This window comes from Schistocerca nitens, chromosome 3 (genome assembly GCF_023898315.1).
Source record: "Schistocerca nitens isolate TAMUIC-IGC-003100 chromosome 3, iqSchNite1.1, whole genome shotgun sequence".
Lineage (NCBI taxonomy): Eukaryota > Metazoa > Arthropoda > Insecta > Orthoptera > Acrididae > Schistocerca > Schistocerca nitens.
Window position 1 is genome coordinate 62,943,429 of NC_064616.1, and position 14,707 is coordinate 62,958,135.

A 14,707-nucleotide genomic window follows, 5' to 3' on the forward strand; every position below is an offset into this window, starting at 1 on the left:
GTCTGGAACCGCGTGACCTCTACGGTCGCAGGTTCGAATCCTGCCTCAGTCATAGATGTGTGTGATGTCCTTAGGTTAGTTAGGTTTAAGTAGTTCTAAGTTCTAGGGGACTGATGACCTCAAATGTGAACTCCATAGTGCTCAGAGCCATTTAAACCATTTTTTGGGAAAGACCGCTACAGCTGCATGATAAATAAATCATCTAGTTTCGCAGCGTTAGAGCCCAATCTTCAGGGATTTTTTTATTTTTATTATGAATTTGGCCAGCTATGGACCGCATACAACTTAAGACTTCTGGTGTTTCTTTTTCTTCCGTTCTTCCCAGTACTTCTTCATTTTCTCGCCAACTGCTCGTCTCTGCTCATCTGTCCACACTCTCTTGGGTCGAGGTTTTGGCGCATCTTCTTCATAGTTTGCGTTTTCTATAAGTAGCCTAAAGTTATTCCTGTCACGTATTATTTCTTCTGTAACACCTATTTTGTTGGCGTCTTTCTTTACTGCTTCTATCCATCCTACAGTGTTTTTCAGCTTACTAACGTAATTAAAAATTTTCTTCGTAATACGTGTTTCTTCCATTCTTTTTAAATGTCCATAAAATTTTAGCCGTCTCTTCCTCATTGTATCTGTGATCTTTTCTGTATTTTTGTATAGGTCTTCATTTCTCCTTTTAATCCACCTATTTTCCTTGTTTTTCTCAGGACCTAGAATTTTTCTTAATATTTTTCTCTCTTTTTTTCTAGTTCTCTTAATTCGCCTTTCTTATTCAATGTTAGGCACTCTGATCAATATGTTGCTTGTGTCCTAATAACTGAATTACAATGTTTAATCTTTGCTTGTATGGATATTGATTTCTTACTGTAGTAGTTTTGTGTTAATTTATATGCAAATTCCAACTTTTTTATTCTTTCTTTATTTGTTGTGTTATCCAGTCCATTGGCTTGGATCCACTCCCCCAGGTATTTGAATCTATCAACTCTTTTAATTTTTCCATACTTTGTTTTCATAAACTTTTCTGTATTATGTTTGTGTTCTATATACTCGGTTTTTTCGTAGGATATTTTTAGCCCAGTCTTTTCAGCAATCTCGTGTAACATATCAAGCATAACTGTTGCGTCTGTTCGGTTTTCAGTTATCAATGCCATATCATCCGCATAGGCTAAACATTTTACTTCAAATTTGTTCTTTCCTTGGCCCATGCTTATACCCTTTGTGCCTCTGTTTTTTAATGTGTTTTCCCATGTTTTTACTACTTTATCTAAAACCAAGTTAAAGAGAATTGGGGACAGTCCGTCACCTTGTCGAACTCCTGTTTTGATTTTGAATGGTTCAGAAATTTCGCCTTGAAACTTAATTCTTGATGTTGTATCTGTGAGCGTTTGTTCAACAAGTCTTCTGGTGTTTTCATCTACCCCTGATTCATAAAGTATCTGGAATAGTGTTTGTCTGTCAACTGAGTCGTAGGCCTTCTTGAAGTCTACGAAAGTAACTACTGTATTTTTATTTTGTATAGCTCTCACTCTCAAAATTGTTTTTAAATTAAGAATCTGTTCTGCACATGATCTACCTTTTCTAAATCCTGCTTGATAATCTCCTATATTAGGTCCTTCAGGGATACATATTTGTTTCACAGTTTATTTCAAACGATAACAAGTTGATGACCCAACATTCTTTGTCACAGCTGGATAAAGACGCGTTGAGTAAACGTTTGCAGAAAACACTGACATGATCCTTCTGAATGGCAAAGCTCGCGGCAATGGAAGAGCTGTTCGTCGCCTTTGTCAATATCGTTCTCTGTAACTTGCGGCCCCATCGCATACCCTTTTTGCCACAATTACGCAACAGCTTCGACAAAGGGTACCTGCACCGTCAGCAGGCGTGGCTCTGGGGCACCGAGGAGGCGCCGTACACCTAACTGGCAGAGGTCGTACCGCATCACACTAAAGAGAAACCGTGAGCGAGTACACGAGCAATTCCTTTGGCTATTAATGAGTGGAATCGTAAAACAAGTTATGTACTGGGTCCTGCCTAATCAATTACTTATAAAACTAGTCGCGTTCCCAACTTGTATTCAAATGGTTGTAGCACGGAACCGACACTTTTGCGGACATGGGTTTCTGTTCAAAATATTATCTACTCACTCCCCGCTACATGTCCTAGAAGTTTGTAGCAGGAATTTCCGAACACCCTGTATATGCACATTGAAGCGACGAATGCAAATTTGTACCAAGGCCGGGATTCGAACCCAGGTCTTCTGCTCACTAGGCAGATGAGCTAACCACTACGCCACACCGGCACAGAGGCTGTGCGCAACTGCGCGGACTGCCTTAGCGTGCCTCTCTCCTCAATCCAGATTTTCGTTTACACCTCAGTCCACTTTGTATTCCTCCTAAACTCGAACAGTGTTGCTGAGGCTCTCCAAGTGTATTGGAATAGCACCTCAGCGTCGAACGAAACGGGGCATCCTACTTGAAGCCCAGGCGTCGGTGCTTCAGTCAACCGAAACTATAAAGACCCCAAACATCTGTGATGCATACTTGTATGCATACTCAAGCTACGAATGAAAAATTGTGTCAAGGGCAAGTGGGCTGAGGCGTGACGGGGATCAGTTGTGCAAAGCTACTGCGCCAGGTTGGCGCAGTGGTTAGGTCATGTGCCTACTGAGCACGAGACCTGGCCGGATGCTGACGTTGTTACAAATTTTCATTCCAAGTTTCAGTCTGCATACATACACCATAGATGTTTGAGACATGAAAATGTCTCCACAGTAGCGGAAGCAAAACCCCTCTTTGCAGACACCCTCTGATGGTCTTGCTCATCATTTTTTACCCGCGACTTATAATTCAGGCTTTTCCTTCTCGTCGAAGAACATAATTACGTGTTTTAAATTTCTTTATTACAACCCCGGGCTGTGTGCAGTCCGTATAAGTACTTCGTAGCCGAGAACCCCAACAAACGCCTTGTGTTTTGTGCCTTATGTGGGCATATCCAATCGATTACGAAACATTATATCTGTTCGCGTTAAACGAGACGAGGCGAGACGCCGCGATTATTCGAAGTAGTTCCACCGATACCGTGCTCCGCTTTTTGTCGATATCTGAAGACAGGCGGCGTAAAGTTGGTGTGTTAATTTGAGAAGCGGCTGAGAGACTGCGATGCTCGCTCGCAGCGGCGGGAGTGGTTTTGACGCGGAGGCACGGCGGACAAAGGCATTGTGGGCCGAGTGCGAGGGCCCGCGCCACCAGCGCCTCGTAACGAGACGCCCTCACGCCGAGGGCCCTCCGCCTTAAACGTCTTCACTTGCCATCTCTCGCTCCCCACCGCACTCCTTTCGATTTGTGCCACTGCCAGCCAGCTCGCTCCGTGCCCGGATTGTCCTAACAAATTAACGATACCAATCTATAAGTATAATATTTGCGAAATAATTACTCGCACATTCGTGGAGTTGCAGTCAACAGCTAGCACGGACGAAAGTTATGGGGCCTTCCTCCCAGAAAGGAGGAAACACTGGTAAGACTTTTCGACGGTATGAGCTAGAAAACCCTCCACCAACTGATGTTACAACAGTTTCACGGCACTCGACAATCAGTGTGGGGGTCGTAGTTGGATCTCAACACATCGGAAAAGATCGCGAACTTCTGTACATTCTGCGAGCGGCATTCAATAAGTAATGAAAAACTTTCTCTTCTAAAAGCACGTTGGTTTTAGTTGGCATTCCAACTCGCTATATTATTCAGCACCCTTTTGGCTAAAAAAACCTGTTTCTCGATATAATCTCCTTTCAATGCCTAAGCCTTGCGGCACCTCACTGGGAGGGCCTGCATGCTCGCACGGTACCACTCTACTGGTCGATGTCGGAGCCAACGTCTTCTTGCACCAACAAACTCCCCGTTATCCACGTACTACTTCCCACGGAGTGCATTCTTAACTGGACAAACCTCGTTGCTGTTTATGGTCCTCTGTTAGACAGCGAGGAACCCAGCGGTTTCGCACCTTTGAATACCCCTACTGGCGGACTAATGTGTCAGCACTACCAACAGAGACGTCCAGTTGAGCAGCGAGGTGTTTGACTGTGAGTGTCCGCACGTTCCTACAACTCTGTGTGAGGCCGTCAAGCAAACGGGACATCGGACAGGTTTGCACGACCTTGACAGTCGCCTCGGCCAACGACTCATCGTGCTTTTGTTCACTGCCAGATCTCCGTAGATACTCTGCAAGCGCCTCTGAATACCAGCTATGCTCTGGTTTTCCACCAAAAGAAACTCTGCTTGGAACGCACCTCCGTTGGAGACGCCATTTTGAAGTCTACGTATTGCTCTGCTTACTGAATTCCCCTCGTGCTAAGCTGGCGTCTTCACTCGGAGTGGTTTGTTCCAGCACAGTGATAGGTGTGGAATCAGTTCTCGATAATGTACTGTCGCGTGAAGTGGTTAACAACATTACGTAGCATACGCAGAATATTTAGTGACGTACTCTATAGTTCACAACGGATGACAGTGATTTCATTCACGACGTTAGCGTCGATTAAAAGAACAAAACTCACTATTACAAAGTCGTGTGCTCGCAACGATCGACGATTTATAATCCACACGCCAGATAATTTGCATGTGTTACAAAAGTAATTTTCATGCGCAATTAGTAGCAAATAACTTCCCTACTAAATAATTACTGTGCGTAGCTCGCAGGCTGCAGCACACACGGCGGCAAGGCACGCACACGACGACCAACTGTCAGAGCCATCAATTCCTAGGGAACTGTTTGGCACTGCCCGTCAATGCAACAAATGATTCGGAATGTTCATATCTTTTCTTATTTTACAGATAATATTGCCTGATTAATTTTTTAGTAAGTTCAGCCTAATGAGTTTATTGAAAGAGATTCTTATCCGTTTCGTTAATTTTTACTTGACTCTTGATTAATTAATAAATGGTATTGAAGCTGTAGGCTTCCGCGCAAACCGTACCGCGAGTAGCCAGTCAGGGCGTGTGTTCGACGTCAGTTAAAAAGCAGGATATCATCTAACTGTTGCGCCGTATGTAGGTTATCACGTGTCAAGTTTCCTTGATAGCAAACACCGATCAGTACCTTCGCGTGACATCAGCTGTCTGCAATGACACGTAGGGTGCTTTGAATGACAATACAGCAATCGTTTCTGCAAGAGCCAGAAATCTTGCACACTATAATTTTCTCTACTAGACACCTCTGTAAGTCTGCCGTTGCCTTTCTGTAGCCTATACTGACTACATCATGGGGATAATCCTCACATATGAGTATTACAAGCAATTGCGCTTGGTACGTGGACAAGTGAAAGGTAAAACTGAAGAACTATTGGTACCGTATGTCGGCTTTTTGCCTCTACGTGATGATTTTGTGGTGTGTGACGTCATACGAATTCAGACACACACACACAACAGAACACTGACAGTATTTTCTTCGTCTATATTTTTTGAAAGTAAATTGTAGCGGTAGACCGGTACTTGGTGTAGCCCGATTGATAGGTATGGACGAAAGAATACATTTTGGTTATGAGTTGGAGAACTAGTATCTACGGCTCCAGTTAATTAAGAAGTTCTTTGTCTATCAGGGTAATACTGCTTCTTAGACGAAATACGCGATCGCCAGCGTCCTCATTGGACTTAAAACATTTTCTACACATACATTGCACTATATCTGGGAATGGAACAGGAAGAAGTCCAAGAGTGCTAAACCTTGCGAAAAGACAGATATTCCATCGAAACCGTTTTCCGTCACAGTAAACAAAAACACAGTATTTATTGGAGGTGGAATCAACGCCATCTCTCTTGGTACAGTGCTGCACTCACATTGGTTTCCACTTACTGATCAGATGGCAGTTTCATTCCTTACGGGAAGTAGTACAGCGGTTTCCCAATTTCAGTAACTGTTTTCCAAATGCTCAAAACATTGATGTAAGTGCCATATTGGTACTTGCTTGGTACTTGCATCTTCAACAATTCCAGCATCTATTTAGCACACAGCTTTGTCACATTTAACTCCTCATGTAGTGTATACTTTAGTACTTTTCTCCTGATAGGTCGTTGCAGTCAGCTATCCCACAAATCTTTACTCACTAATTATTCAAGCCAAAGGCGTATCCTTTGTCATTTTGTTCACCTGTGGTTGCAGTTTTGAGGTAACCTATACATGATGGACATGAGATCATTTTGAATTCAGAGGTCTATTTATTAACTGTTGAAAATGAAAGACTAGAAGACAGTCAGCAACTATGAATGTTTTACGTTGTCAATAAATCGTACAAAAGAATTTCGTGACAGCAGGGTACTTTCAATCATGCATTTAAACGGAATAAAGTCAACGAAGCTACCTTGAAGGTTGTGTGAACAAAACTATTCAGAAGATTACGTTAACCAGTGACTTACGCCATTCCTCAACAAGTGACCAAAAGAAACTGAAATTTCATTTATGTAAACGCCGGGTCGAGAAATCTCCATGTTACTTCCGTTCATCATATACGTATCCCTTGAGATTGTACTGAGTGCAACACAACAGAAGCCCTCCTCCATACTATCCCTAGTTTATCCTGAAGAAAACAGCATTTTATGGTCACAGTTTTCATAAATTAATCTTTATTAGGAGATGGATAAGGGGAGGCAAAATTCTTTGTTGAAAGTCGAAATGTCATAAATGCATTTAATCTTCGGCATGAAGTCCTTGTTAATACACATGATTTCACTTGTTCCTATATTAAACGTTTAAAACGAGCATAGTTCTTTCGCTATGAGCAGGGCCAATCAGATTATTATTAACTTCCAATGAAGACACACGCACACACACACACACACACACACGCACACACAATTACAATTACAAGACAGAGAGGTACCCTCAACACGCTGCTACGAACAGGCCGTATTATTAACTAAACTATCTAAGCGCGTGAAATCTGATAACTAGATTATAGTGTAGCTCCAGGCGCACTTCGTTACTTTCAGATGGACGATGTTTATTTATTTGTCTCAAACTTTTGACGCGCTAAGTCACGAAAAGAGTGGTTTAGGAGTAGATAAGTCAAGTGCAGATAATGTGTAACTTTAATAACTAACACAAGATACTTAAAGGAAAGAGTATTTTCCTCTGTAATTGAGAACGTAGGGCAATAAGACTGTACATACAAAAATAAATTTAATAAAGAGGATAGAATGTTCTTGGGATAAAAAAGGTTGTCGGGTTGCATAAAGTTTCATACACGTGTCACTCCTGGGTAAACTCGATTAACATCCAAGGAAAGTATCGAATTTGTGATCATTTTTAATTTTCAACGATATTTTATTGCTCATCGAATAGTATTTAAAAGTAGATAAAGATTTAAAATGTCAAAAAATTTTAATTTACCAGAACTTATTCATAATTACAGAAAACCAAGCTTACAAACTGTCTCTGGTAACTAATGGAGATACATGAACAGTCTGCAGAACACTAGAACCGAATCAGTAGAACCAAGATTTGTATTTGTGCCTGATTTGACTTCTCAACGTAATCTCTCTTTCCCCCTCTCTCTAAATCACTGAAATCGGATCGTGGGCTGAATCGTTCAATACAGTATCGCCCAGTGTTTTCCTGTATAGTGTTCTGTCTCTGATGTCGACAGACTGCTAACTCTACCATTCCTTCCAATCCACAGTCTACGTGCAGTGACCCAGAGATTTTGCTAAATGACTCTGCAAGAACTAAACGACGATTCTTGCTACAAATGTCCTGTTCATCTCCTTCTCTATCGAGGTATGATGTTAAGCTCACAGAGATTTCAGCACATTTCTTGGCTCTAACATCTACTTAGGAAAATAACTAATAGAAAATTTTTTGTCGAGTGCAAATAATCTGTACAAATAGAGAACCTAACTTGTTTTAAAATTAAGGAAGAAGATCAGTGATTTTAAGTCTTGTAAATGCTTTGGACTTCTGATTCACATGGAAGAGGCGTAACACCCACTGAAGGAACGGATGAATTACATCAAATAATTTGCAATAACTTCCTGTATGAATGAAAAACAAAAATCATGGAGAGTAAGTAAGGAATTGCCATTTAAACCACTCAGCATTAAATTAGGGCGTAAACGATATCTGATTTCTGAATTGGATACGAACTTCATTGAAAATGGTCTCTTAATTCTTCAAGACTCATTTATAAAGTGAACTGAGTCATAAATGATTGCACCCGCTTGAAAACGGTGAGTGGAAAGTGAGAAGAACCAGGTGTAATTTATTACGAAAATAATAATATTCCTTTAGTGACCAGACGAATAGGTTAATTTATGTGCGATTACTTCTGAAACTTCTGCAACATGGGAAGCTTCAGATTCCGGTGACAGTTAAAAATACCTTTCCCTGTTTAAATAATCACAGATCAAGAAAAACGATGCACTGTATCACGATAGGGATAACATTCGTTTACAGCAGAATTTCAGTTACCTCAAAAACAAAAACAAAAAAGGACAGAAACTTATGTTGGTGTATCTGCTACTCACATACTTAAGTTCCAAACAAACGCCCGTAACTTCTGATGTACTCACAGCCTAATGACGAGTAGTGGTGCAGATATTGTTACAGCATACGGGAATAACTAGATATTTTTCCAGTAGCCAGTACTTGACTGAGAAGTACCTGTCAGAAAAGCATCAACGAACTAGTTGCAACGACTGAGATCGGTAGTAATCGCCTCCTTCGTGAGCACCTGTGGAATGACATGAAAAAGGAGAACGAACACGTCGAGGAGAATGAAACTCGGTAAACGGGGCTCTATAATCCAACCTGCAAGTTATTCAGGAAAGCAGGCCCATTTTCAGGTGAACGCACAATTGCATGTAAGCTCCATGTGGAAATAATTGAATCTGACGCAAGTTATGTGTAGTATGAAGGGGAAGGGGATCGATATCTCTTTGTAGAAGAGCACAGATACCTCCCTTGCTACTAAAAGCTCCGAAAAACAGTTTTCGTGATTTAGTTTCAATGTCGTAATAAGTGAAAGTAAATGATTAACATTTTAGACTAGAGGATACTATTTTAAAAATTGGAGCAATCGTTAAATCACGGATCGATTAACCTATCACGGACATGTTTTTATTGGAGGTGGTATGCTGTTGCGTTCCTGCTCGCGCTGCTAGGGGCTGTTTTATTTATTTTTTCCATTTCATATACACTCCTGGAAATTGAAATAAGAACACCGTGAATTCATTGTCCCAGGAAGGGGAAACTTTATTGACACATTCCTGGGGTCAGATACATCACATTATCACACTGACAGAACCACAGGCACATAGACACAGGCAACAGAGCATGCACAGTGTCGGCACTAGTACAGTGTATATCCACCTTTCGCAGCAATGCAGGCTGCTATTCTCCCATGGAGACGATCGTAGAGATGCTGGATGTAGTCCTGTGGAACGACTTGCCATGCCATTTCCACCTGGCGCCTCAGTTGGACCAGCGTTCGTGCTGGACGTGCAGACCGCGTGAGACGACGCTTCATCCAGTCCCAAACATGCTCAATGGGGGACAGATCCGGAGATCTTGCTGGCCAGGGTAGTTGACTTACACCTTCTAGAGCACGTTGGGTGGCACGGGATACATGCGGACGTGCATTGTCCTGTTGGAACAGCAAGTTCCCTTGCCGGTCTAGGAATGGTAGAACGATGGGTTCGATGACGGTTTGGATGTACCGTGCACTATTCAGTGTCCCCTCGACGATCACCAGTGGTGTACGGCCAGTGTAGGAGATCGCTCCCCACACCATGATGCTGGGTGTTGGCCCTGTGTGGCGCTCACCTGCACGGCGCCAAACACGCATACGACCATCATTGGCACCAAGGCAGAAGCGACTCTCATCGCTGAAGACGACACGTCTCCATTCGTCCCTCCATTCACGCCTGTCGCGACACCACTGGAGGCGGGCTGCACGATGTTGGGGCGTGAGCGGAAGACGGCCTAACGGTGTGCGGGACCGTAGCCCAGCTTCATGGAGACGGTTGCGAATGGTCCTCGCCGATACCCCAGGAGCAACAGTGTCCCTAATTTGCCGGGAAGTGGCGGTGCGGTCCCCTACGGCACTGCGTAGGATCCTACGGTCTTGGCGTGCATCCGTGCGTCGCTGCGGTCCGGTCCCAGGTCGACGGGCACGTGCACCTTCCGCCGACCACTGGCGACAACATCGATGTACTGTGGAGACCTCACGCCCCACGTGTTGAGCAATTCGGCGGTACGTCCACCCGGCCTCCCGCATGTCCACTATACGCCCTCGCTCAAAGTCCGTCAACTGCACATACGGTTCACGTCCACGCTGTCGCGGCATGCTACCAGTGTTAAAGACTGCGATGGAGCTCCGTATGCCACGGCAAACTGGCTGACACTGACGGCGGCGGTGCACAAATGCTGAGCAGCTAGCGCCATTCGACGACCAACACCGCGGTTCCTGGTGTGTCCGCTGTGCCGTGCGTGTGATCATTGCTTGTACAGCCCTCTCGCAGTGTCCGGAGCAAGTATGGTGGGTCTGACACACCGGTGTCAATGTGTTCTTTTTTCCATTTCCAGGAGTGTATTTTACTTGGCCAGTTATCGATCCGCTGTTAAGTTTAATCACAAAACTTCAGTGTTGCTCTCTCCGTTCACAGATTATAATTTACATGAAATATGATACAAAACACAAACAGGACCTGTGAAAGATGATAATGACCATGTGCCTGCCGGAGTGACCGAGCGGTTCTAGGCGCTACAGTCTGGAACCGTGCGACCGCTACGGTCGCAGGTTCGAATCCTGCCTCGGGCATGGATGTGTGTCATGTCTTTAGGTTAGTTAGGTTTAAGTAGTTCTAAGTTCTAGGGGACTGATGACCTCCGAAGTTGAGTTCCATAGTGCTCAGAGCCATTTGAACCATAATGACCCTTTAATACAGTCGTAAAACTGTTCAGACTTTTGTTAAACAACATTAGTAAGAATATTGTCCGTAGCTCGTGGTCTTGCGGTAGCGTTCTCGCTTGCCGCGCACGGGGTCCCGGGTTCGATTCCCGGCGGGGTCAGGGATTTTCTCTGCCTCGTGATGACTGGGTGTTGTGTGTCTTTCATCATCATTTCATCTTCATTGACTCGCAAGTCGCCGAAGTGGCGTCAACTAAAAAGGACTTGCAATACGGCGGCCGAACTTCCCCACATGGGGCAGCCCGGCCAACAATGCCATACGATCATTTCATTCACTAAGAATATTAATAGCGATAATTGCAATAATTATAGTTTATAGGCATATTGAAGGATCAGTAATACTTAGGTCGAGAAATGATAATGATAATAATGACGATATAACAATAAGGATAAATTTTTACTACCTGTAGCATCAACAAGCATAAAATAAAAAAAATGGCAAAACTGGAGAGGAGAAAAGAGAACTATTGCGAAGCGATGAGTGTTTGTACAGATTAGCGAAGAGATAAGGGTGGCAGAAGAGAAGCCAAAAGTAATGAAAAGAGAAACAAGGATTTCCTTCTTAGTTGGAAAAAAATGGCTCTGAGCACTATGGGACTTAACAGCTATGGTCATCAGTCCCCTAGAACTTAGAACTACTTAAACCTAACTAACCTAAGGACATCACACAACACCCAGCCATCACGAGGCAGAGAAAATCCCTGACCCCGCCGGGAATCGAACCCGGGAACCCGGGCGTGGGAAGCGAGAACGCTACCGCACGACCACGAGTTGCGGGCTTCTTAGTTGGATTGTGATAAAATTCTTTCTCCGCCATTACCTTCAAGTTGGCACTGCGGTGATAGTATAATGCTCTTTAGATTTTGCCGGCCGAAGTGGCCGTGCGGTTAAAGGCGCTGCAGTCTGGAACCGCAAGACCGCTACGGTCGCAGGTTCGAATCCTGCCTCGGGCATGGATGTTTGTGATGTCCTTAGGTTAGTTAGGTTTAACTAGTTCTAAGTTCTAGGGGACTAATGACCTCAGCAGTTGAGTCCCATAGTGCTCAGAGCCATTTGAACCAGCCATCTTTAGATTTTGCTTATATTGTGTATAGTGCTAGATCAGTCACTGCTTATTTATCATTTCGGTTATTTACGCTATTAAAATAACATCAGAGAGCGTAGACACCGATGGACATGGTGATCTAGTAGGCATAGCATTAGGCTGCGAAATTCTAAGTGTCGGGTTCAGTCTGAATACCGGATTTTTCCTCGTTCCATTCCATCTAGGACGGCCACAGATCCACTCAGCCTGCTATCAAGTGGGTACCGAGCACCTTTCAGGGGTTAAAAGGCGGCTGGTGCGATAGGCCCGCCAGTGCCCCACGAAGAAAGCCTGTACTCCAGAATGAGATTTACACTCTGCAGCGGAGTGTGCATTCATAAGAAACTTCCTGCCAGAGTGAAACTGTATGCCGGACCGAGAACTCGGGACCTTTGCCTTTCGCGGGCAAGTGCTCTACCAACTGAGCTACCCAAACACGACTCAAGCCCCGTCCTCACAGCTTTACTTCTGCCAGTACCTCGTCTCCTTCTTTCCAAACTTTACAGAAGCTTTTCTGTGAACCGTGATTCGTCACTCCACACAACGTTTTTCCACTCTTCAATCGTCCAATGATTACGCTCCTTACACCAAGCGAGGAGGAGTCGTTTGGCATTTACCGGCGTGATGTGTGGTTTATGAGCAGCCGCTCGACGATTAAATCCAAGTTTTCTCACCTCTCGCCTAACTGTCATCGTACTTTCAGTGGATCCTGATGCAGTTTGCAATTCCTATGTGATGGTCTGGATAGATGTCTGCCTATTACACATTACGACCCTCTGCAACTGTAGGCAGTCTCCGTCAGTCAACAGACGAGGTCGGCCTGTACGCTTTTGTGCTTTATGTGGCCCTTCACGTTTCGACTTCACTATCACATCGGAAGCAGTGGACCTAGGGATGTTTAGGAGTGTGAAAATCTCGCGTACAGACGTATGACACAAGGGACACCCAATCACATGACCACTTTCGGAGTCCGTGGGTGCCGCGGAGCGCCCCATTGTGCTCTTTCATGATGTCTAATGACTACTGAGATCGCTGATATGGAGTACCTGACAGCAGGTGGCAGCACAATGCACCTAATATGAAAAACGTATGTTTTTGGGGGTGTCTGGTTACTTTTGATCACATAGTGTATGTATATGAAATGGTACACTAAAAAGCCAAAGAATGAATGTAAAGTGTAAAATAATTGGTTAAAACTTGAAACAAATATAAGTAAAATAAATAAATATTCTAATAATGACTGTTAAGATATTTAAATAGGAATGGTTAAAATACTTTCAAGGCACATTGTGTATTGCTTATCTTCCAAAATTGGTATTACAGAAATCGGGTTTATTACACACGTATGTATGTTGCTTGAAAGCCTCTTTAATCTATATTGTAACACAAGATTTCATTTTTAAAATTAATTAAACGTGGTGTGGTATTTTGCAAAATTTCAAATTTTTAGAAAATATGTTTATACAGCTTGCAGGAACTTTAATTACGTATCAACTTTTATATGATAATTTTTTTTTTTTTTTTACTCTTGGGAATATTCCCTCGTTAGTGAGAAATGACCAAGGAGCTGCAGCTTTCTAACAGGAAGGAGCGGAGCGCAAGCTCCCGGCTTATGGTCAGCATATTTATTTAGTTTTCTGTGATCCGCTTTATAATGTAATTGGCGGGACGCTGCCATTGTGCTTTAAGTTAGGAATCGTATCACGGTTGCTACAAACAATATACAGGAATAGACGCGGCGTAATTTAACTAATAACCTCAACTGTGACTCCCGCTGAATGAAAATGGCTCTGGAATTCAGTTACCTCCTGCCTTGGGTAGTAGAGTGGCTTCTCATGACGCAAACATGGGAAGAGCTAGTATTAAAAATAGCGTTACTGACCGAGAATTTGCACTACATAACTCAGACGTATTAAGCAACAAATTATGATTATGTTTGACGATACGTATCTTTTCTCGTTATCATGTTAAATAGAATAACAAAATATAGAAACCTGTAAGACTTGCTCCGTTAATAACGTCATGGCGTTAACTTGGATAGTAATTGCAGTTGTTATTAATGATCGAAACTATCTTATTTCAGTAGTTCAAAAAGTTCGATATTAACTTTCTGCTTCACATATTACTACCTGAGCACAAAATTAAATTAAATGTTTATATACCTGTTTGAAATTATTAATAAATTCCCAAAGTATTTTTAGGGCAATTTCTGTTACGATGGGAACGTTTTGGCATTTTCCTCTAAAACCCGTAGTTCTCCACTAAATATTACTCGTTATTTGGCAGTATCTCTCAGTAATCGTCCCATCTTCACAGAAGCCTTGAACCATGGCAATGTGGCTAATTTTAATGGCCTTCTGAATCAGAAAGCGCAACGACAGAAGATAAGTAGTTAATAGCACGCGATTTTTTAACACAGAGATTGTTTGTAACGTAACAAAGAGATTCTTCGCGTAGCTGAATTCGGTAATAACCTCCATTGTAACGGTATTAACGCTAAGGTTGAATATTTTTATAGATTGAAGTGTGGATCTTGTGTAGAGGTTGAAAGTACACGAAACTCCCTCATATTCCCTTACAAGTGTGCGTTAAGTGATGTACGGCACATGAATTAACCAAATTACGGCGACGCTAATCATCAGTCCACTATCACATTACAAATTCCGTAATGCTTTCTT

At 43.0% G+C, this 14,707-nt stretch overlaps 1 non-coding gene across 1 annotated transcript; it reads right to left on the reverse strand.

The window, feature by feature from the left end:
- Positions 1–2,221: 2,221 nt before the first annotated feature.
- On the reverse strand, positions 2,222–2,293 carry Trnat-agu (transfer RNA threonine (anticodon AGU)). The gene has a single exon. It is a non-coding gene; the product is annotated as a tRNA-Thr (tRNA).
- Between the last annotated feature and the right edge of the window lie 12,414 nt (positions 2,294–14,707).